General features: G+C 37.9%; 1 pseudogene; it reads right to left on the bottom strand.

Annotated features, from left to right (window-relative positions):
• Window positions 1-381: 381 nt before the first annotated feature.
• Window positions 382-16,210, bottom strand: LOC137236355 (nucleolar complex protein 4 homolog B-like; annotated as a pseudogene).
• Window positions 16,211-18,095: the final 1,885 nt, after the last annotated feature.

Genomic DNA, 18,095 nt, shown 5'->3' on the forward strand with positions numbered 1-18,095 from the left:
AGTTCGCCCAGTGTTTGAAATTCAACCACAGGAAAGGAAAGGAAAGAAAAGAAAACAAAGGAAAGGAAAATAAAAGAATTGAATGGAAAAGAAAGGAAAGCAAAGAAAAGAAAAGAAATAGACTTAATGCATGATCAGCTATGTATTTTTGTTTAATTTTTATTGTGTACAAAGCACTGTCCACCTTTTGAAGATGAATATGTGTGACAATGCATGCCGCTATTTGTTCTGAATTGTCAATTGTTAGCAGTGCTCTTAATTTGGCGTTAACCTTGTCAGATAGCTCACGCAATTTAGCTGCCGAAGACCCTCTTAACCCCCAGAATCTCAGTAATGTGCCTAATAATTATGGAAAATAAGACGCTTATTTTTAAAACGTTTTTAAAGTAGTTCTAAAGCAACACTATAATTTGAACCACTGATCTCTAACGAACGGATGGTGTCTAATGCTGCCCCTTTCAGCGTTGTTCGCAAATGCTGCATCTTTTCGACATCCGTGAGATCAGGATCCTTCCCAATTATAGTAGTAAACATGGAGATAAAGTCGGTGTATTCAGTGTAGTTTCCGGTGAAAACAGACAAATTCAGCTCAGGTAAACGTGGCGGACTTTGCATTATAATAGTTTGTCCTTCATATGTTTGGTCATGGCGCATAGTTGAACAAGGTGGCATTTGAGATGAACGTTTTCGAATCTCATGCTGAATACGAGACCTGAGTGAGATGACTAACTCATCGAAGTTTGATCGCAGCTCCCCACCGATTTCATTAAAATCAAGTACCTCGAGTATGTCATGCGCTGAACAAAACGAAGTGCTAATGTGATCAAGACGTTCCAATCGCACATTCAATTCAGTTTCGTTGATTAAACAAATTTTTTCACCTTCAATGGCATTTTCAATTGTTTGCACTTGCACATAAAACAACTGTGCTTTACCCTTATAAAAGGTCACTTTATTTTCTGCAGATAAATCTTCTACCGTGGTAGCAGTGTACCTTACCAATTAAAAATAAGAATTTTGTTGTATAAAAGGTTCACGAAAAAACTTTATTTCCGCTATAAAATTAAAGATATTGCGGTAAGCACCCTGATGAAAAGCAATCACGAGATTTTGTACGGCTTTTAATTGCTTGAAAAATATGCACCACCAGCGAAATTTATGTACCCAAGCCGGAATATATATATAGATGCGAATCTCCGTTAGTTTTATATCACCAAAATCGATATTAAAAAATATATTTACCAAGACGTTCGATATTGTCCTGAATTTAACAATAAAGGTCACGCCGGGGCACCAAAAAATGTGTAGCCAACGAGCTTTTTCGATGTCTATTTTAATTTGACGAAATAAAAATGCAAATTTCCAAAGTAAAGTAATAAATTTATTAATGCGATTTGAAATATAGCCGCGTTCGATTTAGCCCGTGCACTCTGATTAGCGATTGAACAAGGAGTAAAAATGTAAATGTTAGGCGCAATTAATGAGAGCCTTCAGCAAAGGCAAAAGCAATAAATGAGATTAATTTGGATGAATTTGTGTATATGAACTTATGTATATGCTAGTATGTATCTAAAATGAATTTGACTTCTCATTGCTTCGCAGAGCAATTTACAATGTATGTATGTATGTACATATGTAAAATGTATTAATTTGGAGCGGAGTTTGTCATATTATATTAACTGGACTGCGCTGCTAGCATTGTTCCGTTTTCGGCAGTGCCCAGCAAGCCAACAGCTAATGGTTCTGTTGTAGACAGTACAGGCGTAACTAAACAACCTCATCAAAGAGGTCAACAAAAACTCTTTGCCGAGTGTAGTTTGTTGTTGGCTTATGAGGCCCTGGTATTCCAGTCATTTCACTCTAGTAAATATATGTAATTTTGCCATATGATTATAGATTACCTTTTTCTCATATGATTTTCCGTCCGTAAGTTTTTTTATATACTATGTTTTTTTTTTCAAACCGGGTAAATTTAAATATACCTCGTAACAATATATAATATTGATAAATTGTTATATAGTACGTTTTTGTTCAAAAATGTTCGATACGCGTTGAAATTATACAAGTTTAAAAGATTTTTGAAAACCCGTTTTTCATGGAACTGCCCTCTTCCTATTAGTCTACCTACCTACATACACACTTATGCACATAAATATGAATTTTTTCCAAATGTAAGTTAAAGAAAAACAAAAAAACATTTACCCAACAATATAAGAAAATAACGTCAGCTATTAATTTTTATGACGCCCGGGTATTTTCAGTAAACTACCGATCGTCGATAATGTTTTTGTCAATTGATCTGCTATATTTTAATTATATGAATTTATTTGAATATTGAATGTTCTAACGTACATGTTATGTTATTCATGTTGTTAATAGTTTTTGAAAACTATGTTAATTTATTTAAATTAATTTATTAGGTCAGAGAATGGAAACGTTATCTATTCAATTATGGTTTCGGTCCGAAATTTTGAATCCACATTGAAGTTATAAACCTTAAGAAAAAAAATAAAATTTATTTTAATTGTTAGAAATAACACTTGTTATGAAATGCCCCCAGGTGATCTTAGTCCATGCACATACACATTTACGCACTTACCTATAGACATTTCCTAGTTGTAGTTTAAAGAAACAGAAGAAGGGAAAAATAGAAACAAACAAGCAATGTTGCATAAATATAAACCCTAAATATAAGTAACAAGTAAGGAAGGCTAAGTTCGGGTGTAACCGAACATTACATACTCAGTTGAGAGCTGTGGAGACAAAGTAAGGCAAAATCACCATGTTGTAAAAAGAACCTAGGGTAACCCTGGAATGTGTTTTTATGACATGTGTATCAAATGGAAGGTATTAAAGAGTATTTTAATAGGAAGTGGGCCATAGTTCTATAGATGGACGCCATTTGGGGATATCGCCATAAAGGTGGACCAGGCCTGACTCTAGAATTTGTTTGTACGATATGGGTATCAAATGAAATGTGTTAATGATAATTTTAAAAGGGAGTGGGCCCAAGTTCTATAGGTGGACGCCTTTTCGAAATATCGCCATAAAGGTGGACCAGGGGTGACTCTAGATTTTGTTTGTACGATATGAGTATCAAATGAAAGGTGATGATAAGTATTTTAAGAGGGCGTTGGCCTTAGTTCTATATGTGGACGCCTTTTCGAGATATCGCCATAAAGGTGGACCAGGGGTGACTCTAGAATTTGTTTGTACTATATGGGTATCAAATGAAAGGTGTTAATGAGTATTTTAAAAGGGAGTGGGCCTTAGTTCTATAGGTGGACGACCTTTAGTTATATCGTTATAAAAGTGGACCAGGGTTGACTCTAGAATGCGTTTGTACAATATGGGTATCAAATGAAAGGTGTTAATGAGTATTTTAAAAGGGCGTGGGCCTTAGTTCTATAGGTGTACCAGGGGTGACCCTAAAATGCATTTGTACAATACGGGTATCAAATGAAAGGTGTTAATGAGTATTTTAAAAGGGCGTGGGCCTTAGTTCTATAGGTGGACGCCTTTTCGAGATATCGCCATAAAGGTGGACCAGGGGTGACTCTAGAATTTGTTTGTACAATATGGGAATCAAATGAAAGGTGTTAATGAGTATTTTAAAAGGGAGTGGGCCTTAGTTCTATAGGTGGACGCCTTTTCAAGATATAGCCATAAAGGTGGACCAGGAGTGACTCTAGAATTTGTTTGTACGATATGGGTATCAAATGAAAGGTGTTAATGATTATATTAAAAGGGTGTGGGCCTTAGTTCTATAGGTGGATGCCTTTTCGAGATATCGACCAAAATGTGGACCAGGGTGATCCAGAACATCATCTGTCGGGTACCGCTAATTTATTTATATATGTAATACCACGAACAGTATTCCTTCCAAGATTCCAAGTGCTTTTGATTTCGCCCTGCAAAACTTTTTCATTTTCTTCTACTTAATAATGTAGGTATCACACCCATTTAACAAGTTTTTTTCTAAAGTTATATTTTACGTCAATAGACCAATACAATTATCATGCTTCATCCCTTTTTTCGTATTTGGTATATAATTATGGCAGTTTTTTCATTTTTCGTAATTTTCGATATCGAAAAAGTGGGCGTAGTCATAGTCGGATTTCGGCCATTTTTTACACCAATACAAAGTGAGTTCAGATAAGTACGTGAACTGAGTTTAGTAAAGATATATCGATTTTTGCTCAAGTTATCGTGTTAACGGCCGAGCGGAAGGACAGACGGTCGACTGTGTATAAAAACTGGGCGTTGCTTCAACCGATTTCGCCCTTTTTTACAGAAAACAGTTATCGTCCTAGAATCTAAGCCTCTACCAAATTTTGTTCGACTTATGGCATTAAAACTATCCTAGACAAATTAAATGGAAAAGGGCGAAGCCACGCCCATTTTAAAATTTTCTGTTATTTTTGTATTTTGTTGCAACATATCCTTACTGGAGTTGAATGTTGACATAATTTACTTATATACTGTAAAGATATTAACTTTTCTTTTAAAATTTAAATTAAAAAAATTTTTTTTTCAAAAAGTGGGCGTGGTAGTTCTCCGATTTTGCTAATTTTTATTAAGCAGACATATAGTAATAAGAGTAACGTTCCTGCCAAATTTCATCATGATATCTTCAACGACTGCCAAATTACAGCTTGCAAAACTTCTATATTACCTTCTTTTAAAAGTGTGCGGTGCCACGCCTATTGTCCAAAATTTTACTAGTTTTCTATTCTGCGTCATAAGTTCAACTCACCTACCAAGTTTCATCGCTTAATCCGTACTTGGTAATGAATTATCGCACTTTTTCGATTTTTCGAAATTTTTGATATCGAAAAAGTGGGCGTGGTTATTGTCCGATGTCGTTCATTTTAAATAGCGATCTGGGATGAGTGCCCAGGAACCTACATACCAAATTTCATCAAGATACCTCAAAATTTACTCAAGTTATGGTGTTAACGGACGGACGGACGGACATGGCTCAATCGAATTTTTTTTCGATACTGATGATTTTGATATATGGAAGTCTATATCTATCTCGATTACTTTATACCTGTACAACCAACCGTTATCCAATCAAAGTTAATATACTCTGTGAGCTCTGCTCAACTGAGTATAAAAAGTGTAAGCTAGTGTTTTTTATGATAGCCTGGTATGTCTAGCCACCTGAAAGATAGTAAAATTATAACCAGAGTTTCTATCTGTCCTTTAGTATAACACCTGTATATATAAGCTAATAAGCGTGTAATGTTAGGGTTGTGCTAAATAGTGTGTATATTTTCGTAATGAATATTAAAAATTAAGGTTAATCCTAAACATCTTTCCAAATAAGATTAAGGATTGAATTTTTGATTGTAGTGTGGCAATTAATTATTATGTTTAATAAACGTTGAATTATTATCGATTTGAAAATATGAATTTGTAAGTTTTTTTTGTATGTTCCTGGAGGCAAATGTGTTGATGACATAAAAGGTAGTATACGTTTGTTTAGGCCACAGGCCTAAATATATCTCCCCCCCCCTCGTAACATAATTTTCTTTAGTTATTTTCCTTCTTTACTACCACCCACATATGCTTGTGATCACTAATACACACGGGCATGTGTGAGTGGTAAGTACGTATGTATCCTAGATTTTTACCGTTGTGAGCCCGCGGTACAGCAAATTTGTTGCCGGGAAACCCAACGAAGGAGCTGTATCGTGGGTTCATCGGCTCATGTGGCAAAGAGGCTCGATCTCTTTGAATCCAGCAGCCAGCAAAGGTACACGTAATCTGACGTTCACGTAAGTGCAAATTTTCAAAATTATTATTACATATATGCCATTTTCCACAGCATTTGTTAAACCATTTCTTAACACTTGTTGTATTTATATAAATAAAAACACACTGTGAATTCCTTTTTTTATTAACACGAAACCTTTTGGTGTTCTTATTTTCTTCCTTTTTTTCGACTCAAGCAATCTATAACAAATACGCGGGTGCGCGCCGTTGTCACCGCGCATTTGTTCATGGTCCTTCGACTATATTTCGTGGCCGTCCTTTAGAGACATGTTCACTGCCATATCTAATATATAAAATTCTTCTGTCACGGTTTTAGAGGCTGAACTCCTCCGAAACGGCTGAACCGATTCTCATGAAATTTTGTGAGCATATTGGGTAGGTCTGAGAATCGGCCAACGTCTACCTTTTTTTCGCTACGTGTCTAGGGTCTTGAGATCAAAACGTGGACCGGGGTACCCCTAGAATGTGTTCATACAATATGGATATCAAATGAAAGCTGTTGATGAGTACTATAGTACAGAATAATTATCACATCCCTGGGTGACTAGGGTCTCGAGATATAGCCCAAAACGTGGACCCGGGTACCCCTAGAATGTGTTTATACAACATGGATGTCAAATGAAAGCTGTTGATGAGTGCTATAGTACAGGATAATTTTCATACAACTGGGAGGCTAGGGTCTCGAGATATAGCCCAAAACGTGGACCCGGGTACCCCTAGAATGTGTTTATACAATATGGATATCAAATGAAAGCTGCTGATGAGTGCTATAGTACAGGATAATTTTCATACAACTGGAAGGCTAGAGTCTCGAGATGTAGCCCAAAGCGTGGACCCGGGTACCACTAGAATGTGTTTTTACATTATGGGTATGAAATTGAAGCTGTTGATGTATGCTTTAGTACAGAGTAAGTTTTACACCGCTGGGTGACTACAGTCTCGAGATATAAGCCAAAACATGGACCCGGATGCACTTAGAATGTGTTTTTATATTATGGGTATCACATTGATGCTGTTGATGTGTGCTATAATACAGAGTAAGTGTTACACCGCTGAGTGACTAGGGTCTCGAAATATAGGCAAAAACATGGACCCAGATACCGCTAGAATGAGTGTGTATTATGGATATCAAATGAAAGCTGTTGGTGAGAGCTCTGAAATTCATTGTGATATTCGATTTAGTCGCATCAACCTGGCAAAACTGATAAATTTGCATGCGAAGCCGAAAAACGACATGAATTAATAATACCCACATACTTATTTGCATACGTCCTATTCGATTTGCCTGAAATTTCGTAAATAAATTTGTCTATATTAGTATTTACGATGCTTTTTGCCGTGAAGTATAATAGAGACGGACTGGGACTGGGATTAGGACTAGGACTGGGACTGAGACTGAGACTCGGAGTGGGAATGGGGCTGAGACTCGGAATGGGACTGGAACAAAATACATACCACCCTCTGGGACTGGCAATAAGAGATGGAGAAGAAGGAGAAAACTTGAGAGAAGAGAAAAGAGAGAAGGAGACTGAGAAAGAGATAGAATGAGACGAAGATGGAGATGAAGTGAAAAAGACGGAAGGAGGAGTGAATAAAGAGATTAGGAAAAAGTGTAGAGGGGTAGAGCAGAGTTAGACGGAAAAAGCTTATTAAAATGTATGCAGATAGGCCGAATTTAGGGCAGAACAACGTCTGCCGGGTCTGCTAGTATATTAATAATAGTAAACTCCATGCAGTACAAAAACTATACTACTTAAGACGAAAAACCCAAGGGGAGGCCAAAGAAATAGTGGAACGGTGTTCCTTAACGACAGACGGTTTCGATACAGCGTGGAAAAATTTATGTGACCGATACGAAAACAAACGTATCTTGGTCAATGCCCAATTAAAAATTCTTTTTAGTTTAAAAGCAGTTGAGAGTGAATGCGGTAGCTCCATTAAAAAACTGCAACGAGAAATAAACAATTGTATCTCAGCGCTTCCATGTCACAAGATTGACATATCAAACTGGGATGCAATTCTAAAAATACCCAATTAATGGCGCATGCGGTTTCCTTTATTTACAGGAGAAACTAATATCCGAAATCACCATCCTTTTTTCTGGTGTGAGGGTTTTCAACATTGTGATTACATACAAGTGGCGAATGTTTGATAAAAACGTTCACAACAGTAAACAGCCTCGATCACCTCTTCAATTGCTGTTCGAGTACTTAGATCATTTGCTCAATAGTCCTTTTCAACCATTTTGTAGACGACTGGTATATTGCATTAGTTACATATTTTAACAAGTTTGCATAATTAATCAATTAACGTGATTTTTAAAAATGAATGTTAATATGTAGTCTGATTTTCTGTATACACATTTAAAAGAAAGGCTGAGTTAAAACATAAATGTTCAATTTATGGCACTTCAATTTATGGCAATGGAGGGATAGGAAGATTTTTCACTTGTATGTATTCCCAATGGTTTTCAATTTACTGTTACATATACAAACATTAAAAAAACACTCACCGATCTAATACCGAAATGAGCACCGCATTTTAAAAGCTCACAGCGCTATGAAAGTACAGTGCAACGTGAAGTTGTAAGAAGTCCCAATCCTCTTGAATTGGCCCAATTTACCACCGCCAGTCATGTGCTTTTGTATGACATCATTGATGAGCAATATTTCACCTTGTTTCATGGTCAAGTCATATTCCGTGTGGAAGCTTAATACCTCCTACGAAAACAAAGGTAAAGTTTGAAATAATTAGAACAAATTTAAAAATTCATACTATAAAAAAAAAAAAAATACATACTCGTACCTAGACAGAATTATGAGTTCAGGGCAATAGACGGAACTTCTTTCGACACCACATCCTCTACTCGCTGTTTCACTTTATCACCATGAGCTAAATATAGAGACTGCGGCCGCTCAAAGGTTAAAGCATATTGTTTGCTCTTTTTGGAAATCTCTCGATCGAAAATATCATCCTTCTTCACTTCAAGTACAGAAGATAAATCCCATTCAGTTGCGGGAAGAAGTTGTGAAATGAAACGTGCCGCAGACGCCACAGCAGGTATAGCGTGCTTTTGTAATGACATCACCTCCCATAGAGAGCTTTCTAGTGCATTGGATTTTGTAGGTTCGCGTTCCTCCATTATGAAAGGATCAAGAGAAACTTCTATGGGCGCTTGCGCACAAATTAACCTCTTCAAGCCCGAATGACGTAGTATTAAATTGCCAGTAAAATGTAAAATTATAATAGCATCCTGTGGGGGTGCAATTAAGCTGAGACGTGCTAAACGTTTAACAAATGGTACCACCAAGTTCTCGGGTAGATGGGTAGAACTTAGAAAAATATCGGCCAGTAGAATAGGCGCGCTTTAAATTTTGTATGAAAAATTTCTGCTTCGAACATTGAATATAGCTTTTCATATATGTTGGGATATGTAATATTATGTCTTTGTATGAGTGCAAAAATACCTTGCAGCGCAAGTAAACTAACAGGGCCACCACAATCGAGTGAGTCCATGGGGAAATCTGTAAGCAATATTGGTTTTTCTAAATGCGGTAAAACACGCTCTGGTAGTATGATAAGCATTTGTCTGTGCACAGACTCGCTTATACCATCCGTCCATTGCATCAAACAAAGACATACTTTATTAATACATTTACGTGTTTGTGCATAATCAAAGCATTCACGTTGTGTGGAATCTTCTTCCACAGTTGTGGCTGAGCGACTGCCGCAGTCGTCCGCAGTCAACCATATTTTTTCTTTCCAACAAAATGAATTTAAATGTATTTATCTTGAATTTAATTGAACTATTGAATTTATTTACATATGTACCTTTTACGTATAAGTACGCATACTGAATTATTTGCACGTACAAATACGTATATCCTATATTACGTACATAGTCTATATTAAATTTAAGCATTTGAATTATTTTTATGAGCTGTACTCATGTATGAGTCACGTACTCATAGGATTGTACGCTAACACGCAAGCGTATTTCACCTCTCTGGCAACCCCAACAATGGATTGACAGATGGGACTATGTACATACATACATACATTTATTATTGTTTTTTGACTTTTTGATCTTTTGTTCATTCGAATTCTTTATACAAATCGTGTGTGCACCCAATTAAATCAGTGAAAAAATATAATTTGATAAACCAAAAAAAACCCTCACTCTCTCTTATTAAAAGTTTTTAACCTGTGCCGAATCAAAGAAAAGCAAAGTACTCACGCAATCCTTTGATTCAAACGTTTTGTTGGGTGTTCAGAATCCAAATAGAGATTACTACATTCCTTCAGCATATCTCGTGTGATACAGTGTCCACCAAAGGATCTCGTGCCACCGCTACCACCACCATAATCATCACCACCGCCATCAACTCCGCATCCGCAGCAGCCACATACACCAAAAGGAAGGTAAAATTTGCTAAGCCTATCCCTTTAACAGTGGTCCTTCGACGCCACTAAGGAAACCAGCGCAATAAAAAACGCAAGTACCTTCGCCCTTTTCGTAAACCGTGAGTATTAAATGAGATATAATACAACCCAATCACGGAAAAAATACACATAAACGAGAAAAATCAAGGCAATTTTCATTTTCGAGGATTACAATTTCCCGCCAATAATCCTCATTTCCCGCCAAATTTTCTCAAGTTCCCACTAAATTTGCACATACCATTTCGTACATATATATATATATATATATATATATATATATATACATATAGCAATAACCCCATATTGCAAAACTCAGTACGGTATATGGGCAAAGCAAAATAAGAAAAACTCAGTAGTTAGCTACAGTAGGCACACTTGCTAAAAGCACCCCTTATATTTTAATGCGACAAATCTCTTAATAATTTAAAATTTCCTCATTTTAAATTAAAATATCTCTTTTCGTTAATTAAATATATTGCAAAACCTCTGCTAACTTCTGATTTTTCCCAATTTAAATTAATATAAAACGCAAAAAATATTTGTAAATCTCCATACTTGCGTATACATACATACGGATAAACAAAAGAAAGAAAGCGACATAAGCGGTGAAACAAAATCTCATACAGTGGTACAAGAGTGGTTCAGTGCGTACACTAGCGTTTAAAAAATATATCTCTCTTGTGTAAAGCTAAACAATTTTCCCGAGTAATTTAGTATTTCACTCTGTATCCCCATTTATACAAAAAAAAAAAAAAAAAATTTTATACAGTCCACAAAAATATCGATAGTGAAAATCTTAAAAAATAATTACTCATAATTACATATATATATATTTGTATTTTTCCCACGTATATTTAACCCTCACGCACATATACATATTAAATACAGTGCACCGCGGCACAGTGGTCAATTTTGTCTCGTCATACCCTCAAATTTCAAATTAATTAAAACCTCTTTACTTCGGAAATTTGTCCCCTCTCTCTATTAGGTTTTACACATACTCAAACCCCTCAAATAAATTTAACTAAAAAACTTTTTTTGGTTTTGAAAATTATTCTCTTGCTATTTAACGTGAATATAAACGTAACTCCCTCACACATAGTTAAAAGCAAATAAATACTCTCTATTCAAAAAAAAAAAAGTTTTTTCTCTCTTAGTTAAATTTTATTAATTCTCAACTCTAAGCGACATAAAACAAAGCTCAAAAATGAGTGACGATGAAACCAAAAAAGGTGGCTCCAAAACTCAAGGAGTTAAAAAATTTAAAATCTCGTCTGCCCCCAAAAAATTTACATCCGAAACGGACAATTTTTTGGAATATTGTGCTCGGTTTAGGTCGACGTCGCTCCAAGACAACACGACAAGTAAAAAACTCAAACATAGACAAATTTTGGAATAGAGTTCAAACCGTCTTCGATAAGATTGTCGAAACCCCAGATCAGGACCTGCCCGAAGATTTTCCAACATCTGCTAATAGCATATACAGGTCCTGCCTCATAGTATACGAAGACACAAAAGCCCAGATCGAAGACCAGCTTCACTTGCTTAAACAAGCAAATGCCCCCGCTCCCCCCACCGTCACATCAGCTCCATCTGACAACTCCGGTATTTCGCTAAAAATCCCTCCCTGCGATACCGAAATATTTTATGGTGGTTATGAAAAATGGCCCTCATTTCGTGACATGTTCCCAGCCGTTTATATTAACCATCCCAAACTCTCCCAAGCGCAAAAATTGTATCACCTCAGATACAAAACCCAAGGAAAGGCAGCTCAAATAGTCAACCAATTTCCCTTGACTGACGACAACTTTGCCTTAGCGTGGGAAGCCCTAAAGGCCCGATACGAGAACAGACGTGTTCTCGTAGATAATCAAATACGGGCCCTAATGATAATACGGAAAACAGTGAAGACATTCAAAGGTTGCAATCGTCGGTAAATAATTGCCTTCAAATTCTCGCCACGCAACAAGTCTCCACAGATAACTGGGACCCATACTTATTTATCTGGTTACCTCTAAACTCCCTGAAAATACAGTCACGTTATGGGAGCAGTCTCTGACTTCAAGAAGAGAACTTCCTAACTGGTCCCAAATGGACCAGTTCCTCAAAACTCGATATGAAGTCGTAGAGCGAGTCGATCAATGGCGACCAAATAAATTTAAAGCCACCCCACAAGCTAGGCCATCATTTAAACCCCAGCAGTCGCATCCCTTTCAAAATAGATCGACCTCCCACACCCAGTCTCATATGACAGAACAGCGAACAATTTACAAGTGCGCTATGTGTAAAACATCATCTCACCCCCTTATATGTTGCTTCAAATTTAAGAAGCTGTCGACCTCTGATCGCAGAAGGTTTGTGAGAGAAAACAATATGTGTTTCAATTGTCTCTCTCAGTCACACATATTGAAAGACTGTTCCAGTACTCAAACTTGCAATCAATGTCAAGATCGGCACAACTCAGTTCTTCACGAACTTGTGACGTTAACGCAAACCCGATATTTTCCTCGCGAAAGAGCATGCTTGGAAAATGCAAAACCCTTTGATCAAAGAAGCTCTCTACTAACCCTCAACCCATACCTCGATGAAAACGGGCTCCTCAGGGTTCATGGTAGACTAGTTCATTCGACGTTGACTTACAATGAAAAACAACCCGTTATTATATCGGAGAAATCTAGATTCGCTGTCCTCTATATACAGTACCTCCACGAACTTCTCCTCCACGCCGAAATACGTCTAATGCAGCAATGCCTCAGGCAGGATCTCTATATTCCACGCCTAAAACCCCTCGTAAAGAGATGCATCCATTAGTGCAAAACTTGTACCCTCCACAAGCAGCAAATGCGATCGCAAATCATGGCGGCTTTGCCCCCGGAACGATGCACATATGCTCCGCCTTTCACCACTACCGGTGTCGACTTTGCGGGGCCTTTTCAAATAAAAGCCTCCTTGCTAAGGTCTCACACCTTACTGAAAGGCTACGTGGCCGTTTTTGTCTGTTTTGTGACAAAAGCTGTCCACCTTGAGCTGTGCTCGGACGTAACAACAAATGCCTTTCTCGCAGCATTCGCTCGCTTCGTCGGACGTCGTGGATATCCTGCCACAATGATGAGTGACAACGGCAAGACGTTTATTGGAGCTAAAAGAGCGACAGAAAAGGAGTTCGTTGACTTCATGAAAACTGCCTCTCAAGAAGTAATCGCAAAATACTCTCCCCAGGGCATTAATTGGAAATTCATTCCGCCCGGAGCTTCCCACATGGGCGGCTTGTGGGAGTCTGCAGTGAAGAGTTTCAAACTGCACTTCAAGCGGACTGCAGGAGCCCACAAGTTCACATTTGAAGAATTTACCACCCTCTTGGTAAGAATTGAAGCCGTATTAAACTCTCGTCCTATCTCACCTTTATCCCAAGATCCCACAGAATTTACCGCGCTGACCCCCGCGTAGTCCCCTCCTCGCTATCCCTGAAGTGCATCACGCGGATTTATCTCTTATAAACCGATGGGACAGGGTAAGAAGCTTACATCATCAATTCAGCAAAAGGTGGAAGGAAGACTACCTAAAGGATCTCCAGAAAAAGCAGAAGTGGAAAAATCCACAACCCGAACCCAAGGTCGGTGAGTGTGTCTGTATTCACGACGATTCACTTCCCCCGACTGAATGGCGCCTTGGACGTATTGAAAAAATACACCCAGGTCCTGACGGCCATATGCGTGTTGTTGACGTTCGTACTCAAACCGGCACCCTCACACGACCACTTGTCAAGCTCTGTTTCCTCCCTCAGACTGAAAGCCCACCCTCTCGGGCAACTCCGGAGAATTCGTAGCTACTCTCAAACCACCTCTGTCCACTCTTACCACATCACCGTCACTAATATGTCGTATTTTGCAACATAATGCCAGCTGAAATCCCCTGTATCAGTATTTCTCTCCACTAAAATACTTTTACAACTGTAATTACAGATCGCTATGGATCGTGCAAATCAGTCGTCGTCACGAAGACCAGTGCGGTCGGAGATCGTTGCTCCCAACCGCGCCAATGAATCACGCAGCTCGACACTAATAACGGATTACCGACGGTGCCGCATATGCACCCGTCAGCACGCTCTTCGGAACTGCGTCATATTCAAAAAAATGAAACCACCCCAGAGATGGATGCTTGCACGAGCCCATAAGTTTTGCCTGAATTGCTTGGCATTATCTCACATCACCAGCGAGTGCAGCTCGTACGACAGATGCCGGATCTGTGGAACGCGACATCACTCCCTACTCCATCGGCGGGACGCTACCCCAAGCGCCCAGAGCGCCATCCAGGCACCCCGGCCTGGCAGATCCGCCGTAACGGCACCCCCTGCCGCCACCGGGCAACCCCGTTCTCATCCGGGAAACAACATTCCCTCAGCAGCACCCAGCATCGCACGAAGCACCATTCGATGCACCGCATAAGGGCTGCAGACCGCCAACGCTAGAGGAAAAGTGTCCCAAATCCTCGTGCGAGATGCATTGCGGACCCTTAAGGAGCTACAGGAGGCTCTAGCCGCTGAACGCGCCTAGGGCGGGGACGATGGCTGAGCGACTGCCGCAGTCGTCCGCAGTTAACCATATTTTTTCTTTCCAACAAAATGAATTTAAATGAATTTATCTTGAATTTAATTGAACTATTGAATTTATTTACATATGTACCTTTTACGTATAAGTACGCATACTGAACTATTTGCACGTACAAATACGTATATCCTATATTACGTACATAGTCTATATTAAATTTAAGGATTTGAATTGGTTTTATGAGCTGTACTCATGTATGAGTCACGTACTCATAGGATTGTACGCTAACACGCAAGCGTATTTCACCTCTCTGGCAACCCCAACAATGGATTGACAGATGGGACTATGTACATACATACATACATTTATTATTATTTTTTGACTTTTTGATCTTTTTATTCATTCGAATTCTTTTTACAAATCGTGTTTGCACCCAATTAAATCAGTGAAAAAATATAATTTGATAAACCAAAAAAAAACCCTCACTCTCTCTTATTAAAAGTTTTTAACCTGTGCCGAATCAAAGAAAAGTAAAGTACTCACGCAATCCCTTGATTCAAACGTTTTGTTGGGTGTTCAGAATCCAAATAGAGATTACTACATTCCTTCAGCATATCTCGTGTGATACAGCTACCACCACCATAATCATCACCACCACATCATCGCCATCACCTCCGCATCCGCAGCAGCCACATACATCAAAAGGAAGGTAAACTTTGCTAAGCCTATCCCTTTAACAAGTTGATTATGCTTCGCACAGTAACTTTCGTTCTTCGTGCAAATCGTTAGTTACAGGTAATGCATTAATGAGCTCCAAGTAATTACAAGCAAAAATTTCGTAGGCGAGAGTGATACGTGAAACAAACTGATAATTTCCAACTATAGAAAACCAAATACGAATATTCGGCATACTCTTTGAAACGTTGCAGCAACGCACTTTGAGATTTTGTTGACAACAATAATTTTTGCAGTATCTTTCGCAGACGTTGTTTAGGAAACAGGTAAAGCTCATTGGGTTTATCTAAGGGCTATTTGCCTTCGGCTGCTAATAATTTCATACTTTTAGCCTACGCTTGTGTGGCTTCGGTTGCTTTTTCATGTTCTATAGATTTGAGTATTAATTGTAGCGCTTCTTCAAAACGTTGTCGCAATCACTGCCGATATTTCGTTTCTGCACTGTTATCTTTGGTTTTTTGCTTGCGCACAATCAAAGCACATTTCACGTCTCTTCAGCAATTCTACAAATACAACTTCCAGTATTAGCAGTGCAGAGGCAATTGTTTGTTTTTGTTCAACACCAAGCTTAAAATGATCAATGATGTCGACAAGATTATTAGCATTGCGGCGTGAATAAAGAAATTCGTTAGCCTTTGCACGCAATTCCTTCGATATTTGTGCACGTAGAATGCTGAGATTCGCCATCGCTGGAGCTGCTTCTGGAGCAGTGGCGATTATGTTTAAACGGGGTGCAACTGGCAGTGTTATTTCTTTAAAATTCTAAAAACAATGAAAGTTATGAAACGTGTTATTAAAACAAATAAGCTAGATTGGCAAAAAAAAAGGTTAGAAAAGGCTAAATTTAGAAAAAAGAAGCTAAAAAAAGGCCAGAAATTTTTTCGTTAATTCATTCAATTTTTTTTATATTTTAGTTTACACATTTTCTTGGACTAGCACATGGAATTACTTTAAATGATTGCATATGTGTATATACATAAAAAAAATATTACAAACTAATTATTTATATAAAATATTCCACGTCTGAAAAATCAGAAGAACTTAAGTCTGGTATAAAGTTTGGCTATTTACCATAGATATGAGATCATCGGTAATTTCAAAGTCATTACAACATTTAGATAATCGCTTTAGCGAGCATCTAATATTAAGCAGCGCATTAAGCATTTTAATTTTTAGTTTGTTCCTTAATTTAGTTTTCAGAATTTTCATGCCACTAAAAACTCTTTCAACCTCCGCGTTACTGAGTGATAATACTAAAAAACTAAATATGAATTCGACAAGTTCTAAAAAAGGAGGTTCGTTTAATGCATTTTTATGTAAATTCCATGGTGGAGTGTACATTTTTCCGTTCCAGTTGCTCCTCCTCTCTGCCAACCGGCGCCAATTGGTCACACCAAGGGAGTTTAAATCGTTTTCCACCTGGTCCTTCCAACGGAGTGGGGGCCGCCCTCTACATATGCTTCCATAAGCGGGTTCTGATAGAAACACTTTCATCATTTAAGTTGGGCAAATCATCCGCAATCTCTTCTGAATCGCTTCCCGAGGAAGTTTCTTCACTTGAAAAGTTGCGCAAAGGAGGATTGTATGCAGCAGTTGACGTGGAAGGCTCCATTGGCAAACTTTCAATTGTTGGCGAGCGCTCCGACAGCAAAGCCACCACCTGCCTTACCTCACTTCTAATTTTCTTGCTTCTATGCATTTTAATATTTGCACATATGTATATTAAATTAATTAAATACTTACAATATTAAAATTGGGTACTTCTCCGAAATATATCAATTAATTCACTTTTTTCACTACTCTATCCAATCTTTTGACAGATGATTGGCCAGCATTGCCACACACATAAATGAATAAACGCGTTACCATCTGAACAAATTTTAAGTAATACCTCGAATTGACCTCCAAGAGCACTCAATTTGAAAACCAACTTTGGAAAAACGATTTGATCTCCAATTGCTGCAAAAGTTGGATTTCCATTTGAGAGCTACATATTTCTCAAAGGTTGGAAAAAAGTTGTACTTGTGCATATTCGGAACTAACAAATTACCCTTTCTTAAATTCGTAAATATGTGTGCAGCTAAATCGTCGTTGTTATGTTGCCAATTTAACATACTAGATATTATAACCAAATCATTGCTTGACAGATTTTCAGCTATGAGTGTTATTTTTTTGTCATATTTTTCGTCTCCTTTATCAAAACAAAATCCGTCGAATTCACGTAACCGCTTTCGGTTATTTGTATCGCCGTGGCTCTCGAATATATATTTGTGTAGCAATACAATGTTTTTGCTTTTTTTTTAATGCGCAACATTTCGCGAATTTTCTCAAACTCAACTAAGCGCAACATAGTTATTTTGTGCTGTATGTTTGTCTTTACGTATATATATACACTTATATGTTCACAGATATCCTCACGCGTCGTATGTATGTATTTTTAGGTATGTATTTACGTATTTATGCTTATTTTCGCATATATTCACATTAATTTGCGCTTACAAATTTATTATATTCACTCAATAAGTGTAGTTTTACTAAGCTTCTCACATTTATTGCCATTATGGCTTTTATGGGTTTATTACACAATCG

This window comes from Eurosta solidaginis, unplaced genomic scaffold, assembly GCF_040869045.1.
Source record: "Eurosta solidaginis isolate ZX-2024a unplaced genomic scaffold, ASM4086904v1 ctg00001575.1, whole genome shotgun sequence".
In the NCBI taxonomy this organism is placed as follows: domain Eukaryota; kingdom Metazoa; phylum Arthropoda; class Insecta; order Diptera; family Tephritidae; genus Eurosta; species Eurosta solidaginis.